The sequence below is a fragment of the Phalaenopsis equestris genome, unplaced genomic scaffold (assembly GCF_001263595.1).
Source record: "Phalaenopsis equestris unplaced genomic scaffold, ASM126359v1 Scaffold000615, whole genome shotgun sequence".
Classification (NCBI taxonomy): domain Eukaryota; kingdom Viridiplantae; phylum Streptophyta; class Magnoliopsida; order Asparagales; family Orchidaceae; genus Phalaenopsis; species Phalaenopsis equestris.
The window spans coordinates 156,993-162,992 of NW_018165055.1; the positions used below are offsets into that span (position 1 = coordinate 156,993).

General features: G+C 32.9%; 1 long non-coding RNA gene across 1 annotated transcript in view; it reads left to right on the plus strand.

Annotated features, from left to right (window-relative positions):
• The window catches only part of LOC110029944, a 28,941-nt gene extending 23,771 nt beyond the window's left edge, over nt 1–5,170 (plus strand). The window contains exon 3 of the long non-coding RNA XR_002294596.1: nt 4,961–5,170. This is a non-coding gene — a long non-coding RNA (uncharacterized LOC110029944). The remainder of the gene's footprint in view (nt 1–4,960) is intronic.
• The last annotated feature ends 830 nt before the right edge of the window (nt 5,171–6,000 follow it).

The following is a 6,000-nucleotide window of genomic DNA, read 5'->3' on the forward strand; positions in this document are numbered from 1 at the left end:
CTCGGGACATACAAATATGAATGCAATTATCTAGGACCGCCCTTAAGTATTGTGGAGGCTATTAATATATGCAGGAAAGTAAATGTTACAATTTTTGAATCTTGAATATTTTAATCTAAAATTTAATTATCTAGAATATTTTATTTAGGATTTTGTAGAAAATTACAATTTTATGGTCCTTAATGAGCCTAGATTATATCGTGAAATTCCAGATAAACCACAGATTGAAACAAGGAAAACACATGCAAGTGCAGACATGCAATATGATACAAAAAAACAAAACAAGTCAAATTAAAATAATAAAAGACGGTGTCGTTGGGTCGGCAACATATCCCAGAAAAGAAAAAGAGTGGTCGGACTCCGCATATACATGCGCGGTCCTAATTCTATACATCAATATAAAAATTCAAAATTAAGATACGGGACACGAGAATCTGCTCTTGGTCTCCTTCACGTGGTTCCAACGCTAAACGTCTCGGAACCCGTGCCCGTATCTTATTTATGCTGCAGGACTCTCATAGACTCTAAAAATACATTGGAAAAAGAAAAAAATAATCAATCCTGCATGAAAAGAAGTGTCAGCGGGAAATCTCACATGCAAATAATATATCATGAGTTATGTCTTAAAAGTGTGGGAGCTAAATTGCAATTGCAAGCAAATGAGTCAGAAATCATCATATGCTCCCCCATAGCGGTACCTTTGTGTGTGCAAAATAGACATAGCTCCTTGCAGATAAAATGCCCTAACATACTATCACACATATGCAACATGCAGTCACACCACAAGCACAATGCAAAAGAAAAGTACCTAGCTAGGACAACCAATCCAACAAACAGCAATAGTCAGACATCAAAAAGACTACATAGCACCCTAAATCCCAGCCTAGCACATCATCTAACGAAAATTGTGTCAACCTAGTATCTAAGTGCGCCCCATGCTATAGAGGTGCTTACAGTGGGATGCAAAATAACTAAAAAAAATAAATAAATTACATCTTTTAAATTAAGAAAAAGAAGGCGCAAATTTTAAAAAGAAAAGGGAAACCTTCACATGAGGAGCACCAGCTCTATCCTGCTGCAAATAACCCCCAACAAGTTATGAATGTCAGCCAAAACAAAAAATCTAAATTCAGAACATAGCCATTAATTTAGTTTGAAAAACAAAAAGGAAAAAAAAAGGGATCCAAAAAAGAAACTAGTCTAAACAATTGATGCACTCCTTTATTACAAAGCCCACAGCCCTCGTGTGTGCATTTTCTATAATAAAAACTCATTTTCACTAGAGGGAAATAATTATGCAATAGAATCATATTATTTTTCTGTTTTCTACCATTCTTGATATGCCGCATTTCAAAATTTTTCTATGATTTATCCTTTAGGGCTTCCGTGATATAGAGCCAATATTCTCTTATGAAGGCGCTGAAAACATCAATAGCTTGGTAACGGGAAGACAAATCACTGGCATTGCAAGCTTTAAGCCTGCTGTGTTGAGTTAACTTAGCTGCCTGCGGGGCATGTTAAGTATGGCCATATTATGCTCAAGAAATATTATTGAGAAATGTCTATTAGAAATATTAGCTGGCAGCATCGGAATAAATGAAGAAAAACATTCAGATTTACCATCAATTGTCTATTTCAGGTATGTTCAAAGCTTGAAGTGAGACTTGTTAAGGTTTTATTTGCTTTGAAAGAAAAGTTGGGAAATTTCCAAGTAATGATTACCATCAGAATATATTAGGAATAATTTGAAGTTGAATATCAGTTTTAGGTGGTCCCTTTTTCTTTAGGAGCTTCGGCTGGGGAAAAATTTCACGTAGGTCATTGTGCAACTCAAGTTTGATTTGATTTTGAGTAATATTTTGTTATAGGTTTGTTTAATTTAATATCAATTCAAGTTAAAAATGACTTGCTAACTTCTATTTAATATGATTCAAAAAATAAAAAATCCTATCTTCTAAGACATCATTAGCCCAACCTAGGATATTAATATATATTATTGTGTGCTAAAAAAATTGTGGCAGGAGAGTACGGTATTTTATTGTTTTAGCCTCACATAAAGATCTCATATGCACACAGATGAAATAAAAAACACAAGAGTCACATAAGAGATTTAGTGAAAAATTCAATAAAAGAAGAATTAAGGGATCTAGTCTAGTTGAAATGATTTAATTATAAAGATAAGAATTATAAAAATTTTGTCCGTCTCTTGAATAATGAAATGCAGTGTTACGAGAGTAAAATGCTTTTTTAAAATTATGTAGAAATGACGAGTGATAGAAAGATATCAATGACTAGTAGTTAATGGTGGTGATAGACTGGCGGCGGTAGCTTGTGATTGTGGCAATCATCGAATAGTGACAATTTGACAACTGCAGTCATGACTTTGTGGCATCTGTCTGCTGGAGGCATTGGCAACCAAATGATGATGGTCTGTCAGTGGTGGCAGCCAAGCGACGATAGTTTGGCAAAGATGATGATGACCTTGCAAAGTAGTTCGAAGATGACGTCGATCGACTGTTGGCATTTCAAGGATGGTAGCAGTGGATAATTGGCTGGTGGCAGTTGTTGGTTGATGTTGCTTTTCTGGCAGAGTTCTAGAACTTATTAAATCTTTAAATTTTCATTCTCATTTTCTCTTTTTTTTTCATGTGGAGCATGGAGTTTCATTTATAGAGTTTTAAGAGGGCATTTTGATAAATTTAGCCAAAATTTCAAACTGATCCATCTGTTGGTCTGTGTTGGTTTATTTGATTATTGATTATTTATTCAACATTTAAGTACCTTAATGACCTAAAAATTGAATGAGACTAAGATCGTTGAATTTATCTCGCCGAGATGCTAGATTTGATTATACACATGCTAAATTTGGAGATCAATTGAACATTTAATTAATGCTTTGAAGTTTCTAATTATTTTTGAAGTGCTTGATTTTGATTAAGATTAGAATGATTTTAGAACCATTAGGTTTGTCTCGATCATAAGATGTTCGATCTAACTAAAAAATTGTTTGAATAAATGCTCAAATGATCATGAACATGAATATGAAAGTTATTTCATCTAAAATGCATTGTATTTGTGTTTGATTAAGTGAGTTTTTTGGTGGCATATAGGTCTCTTCCTATTTTGCGGGCATCAAAGCCTATATTGTTCGAAAATATATATTGAGTTTTTGAAAAATTTTAAGCATAAATACATTAGAAAGATTACAAGCCGTGATCGCTCCTTGGACATTAACGTGGACCTTCCTTCGGGGTTGTGAATTCATTCATTCTTAAATCGGCTTGTGAATCAGTGTAAGGATTGTTGAATCACACGTACGTAGTTATAGATACTCAAATGGGTTCTAAATGTGCCACCATTGAGTTAAGAGCGTTGAAAAATGGGAGAATAGCCATTTTTGGCCTGAGGGTTACTGGGATGCCGCCGATGGTGTTAGCATGTGAGTGCGTACAAGTGCATAGGCGGGTACACACACATTTGCATGTAGGTGTGCTAGTAGATGCACGCCCATGAGCGCAGGGCACATGCAGTTGTGCACTGCTACGTGGATGTTTTCGGACCAGCATAGGAAAGCGGTCTGCCCGCAGGCAGAGTCATGCACTCATTTACTGTTATAGTAATTTTCTTTTTTTTTTAAATGGTGATGTAAGTCACTTTTTCTTAATAATGTATGAGAGAGAAAGCGTCCAAAACTCAGTGTATTTTTATATGAATTATAATAGAAAATGTTATGTATAAAAGTCTTAAGTTGAACAGCCATATATTTTAGTGAGAATTCCAAGAGAAAATATTATTTTTATATCTAATATATTAAAATTGTCAAAATTTTGGCAAAAATGTCCAAAATCTTAGAAATACCATTAATAAGATTTGTAACTTTCTTTTCTCTTTTATGTATAAATATCTCTCAAGGGTGAGAGAAATATCATATCTCCCAATCCCCCATTTACTCTAGTTCCGTCTCTATGAAGAATGCCATGTTCTACTTCAAAAGCGAAATTGAGAGTCATATCATGATTTTAAAATCTCACTTTGTATATATTATTCTCTTGGCAAAGCTCCAATTTTCAACTATGGCTGATTTTCTTTGGCATTGTGATGCTGAAATTTCAAAGAGATTCCTCTTGCTGGTGATTTTCTTCGGAAATATATATATATATATTAATTTTTTGGGGGTTTTTGTTGCTTGTTTCTGCATGTAACACCAAAAATCTCTCTTTATATGTAATTTTCTCTTGGCAAAGCTACATCAGCTTTTCTACTATGGGTATTTCTTTTGCCGTGTGATGTTGAAACATAAAAGAATATTCGTCATTCTAGTAATTTTATTGGAAAACTTTTTTTTTATTTTAATTTTGTAGTTTTTTTTTGCTTGTTTCCATGTGTATTCTCAATATCCTTCATCCACCTTTTTTTTATACAATCTAATATGTGTATCAATATCTTAAAAGAATTTCATCTTAAGATTCCATTTGTTTGATTTTTGAGTGTTTTGGTGCTGAAATTATGGTATTTCCATCTTCCATAAACTTATGTGATCGAATGGATAGCATTTCTTCCTATGTTCATGAGTATTTTTCATAAAAAAAGATTATCTTTTGGTAGGATAAAACATTGAAGAACTATTATTTTTTGAATCCGTTAATTTTCTGATTGACATCTTTGAGAGATTTTCTCATAATTTAGATAAATTATCAATGAGTTCAAAAGCTTTGTACACATTCCACGAATTGTGTAGAACTTTCATATAACCTTTTATGATTTTTCCCAAAATAGCTATTTTTAAATAAGTCTTGAACTAGTTGCTGGTCATGACCTCTACACTTCATCTCTTATATTAAGAGTCTCCTAAAAAACTAAGCAAGCAATCTTCTTGATATTCTTTTTTGTGTATTTCATATTATTTTTCTTTTTGTGTTCTTTGTTGTTCCATAACCTTATTTGTTTTCTGTTATTTTAGATTCTGAATGAAGAAGAGTGCCAAAAACTTGGTGACCTCCTCCTCAAGTTCTTATATCAAAAGAAGCCTAATCAAATTTTCCCTAAGATAATAATCTTAGAAGGTTGTTCGGATTGGTCAAAGCTGATGATGTAACATCCTCAATTCACTGTTGATGTTTTAATTATATATTTTCTTAAAAAAAATTCTTTTTCCAAATGAGTTGTTAGCTAAAGTTTCAATTCACTGTTGATGTTTTAATAATATATTTTTTTAAAAATTCTTTTTCCAAATGAGTTGTTAGCTAAAGTAACCTGGTAGATTTGATTGAGCTTGTTCTCCACCAGATTTCATTTCAATTTATGAAATGAATTTACGAGCCGAACTTCAATTCTCTTTAGCATCTGAAGTAATTGACATTCTAAAAATATTGAAGTTAGCATTATATATTTCTAATAAGATTCATCCTCATAGATTTTCTCTTTTACACATGCCACATATTTTATAATGGGCTAAGGTTGGTTTCCTAAGAACTATGACAGTCTTGGAAATTCTTTTGGCGGACTAACATATTGTGAGCGCCATTCATGCCTTGTGTAACTTAAGATTTTGTTGAGCTAGTAAACATTTCTCTTTAAGACCTTCAAGTTCTTCTAATCAAAGTTGGGCATTTTTTTTAGACGAAATTTAATTGCCAATGGCAATCATTAGTGAGAGAAGCTATATTTTTAAGATAAGAATAATCTTGACACATAAATTAAGGCATATGGAGTGGATTGAGTTGGGTTCCTATATGTGGTTCGGTAAGCACCCAAGGTTTCAACCAACTGCCCATGCCGGTATTAATTCTACTCATGTTTCTTTTTGAAAATTTTGGCAATGGTATTTTGAAAAGCTCATCTAAGTATTAGCCCTGGGGTATTCTCTTTTCCTTTCTCATTAACTCAAGCTAATAAGGTGCCTAAAGATTCATCTAATGCCGCATTGTAAAGGATTAAAGGTCTACGCAAAATTGGGTTTGTTAATCCTAGATGTGTCTTTAAATAATGTTTTACAATTTA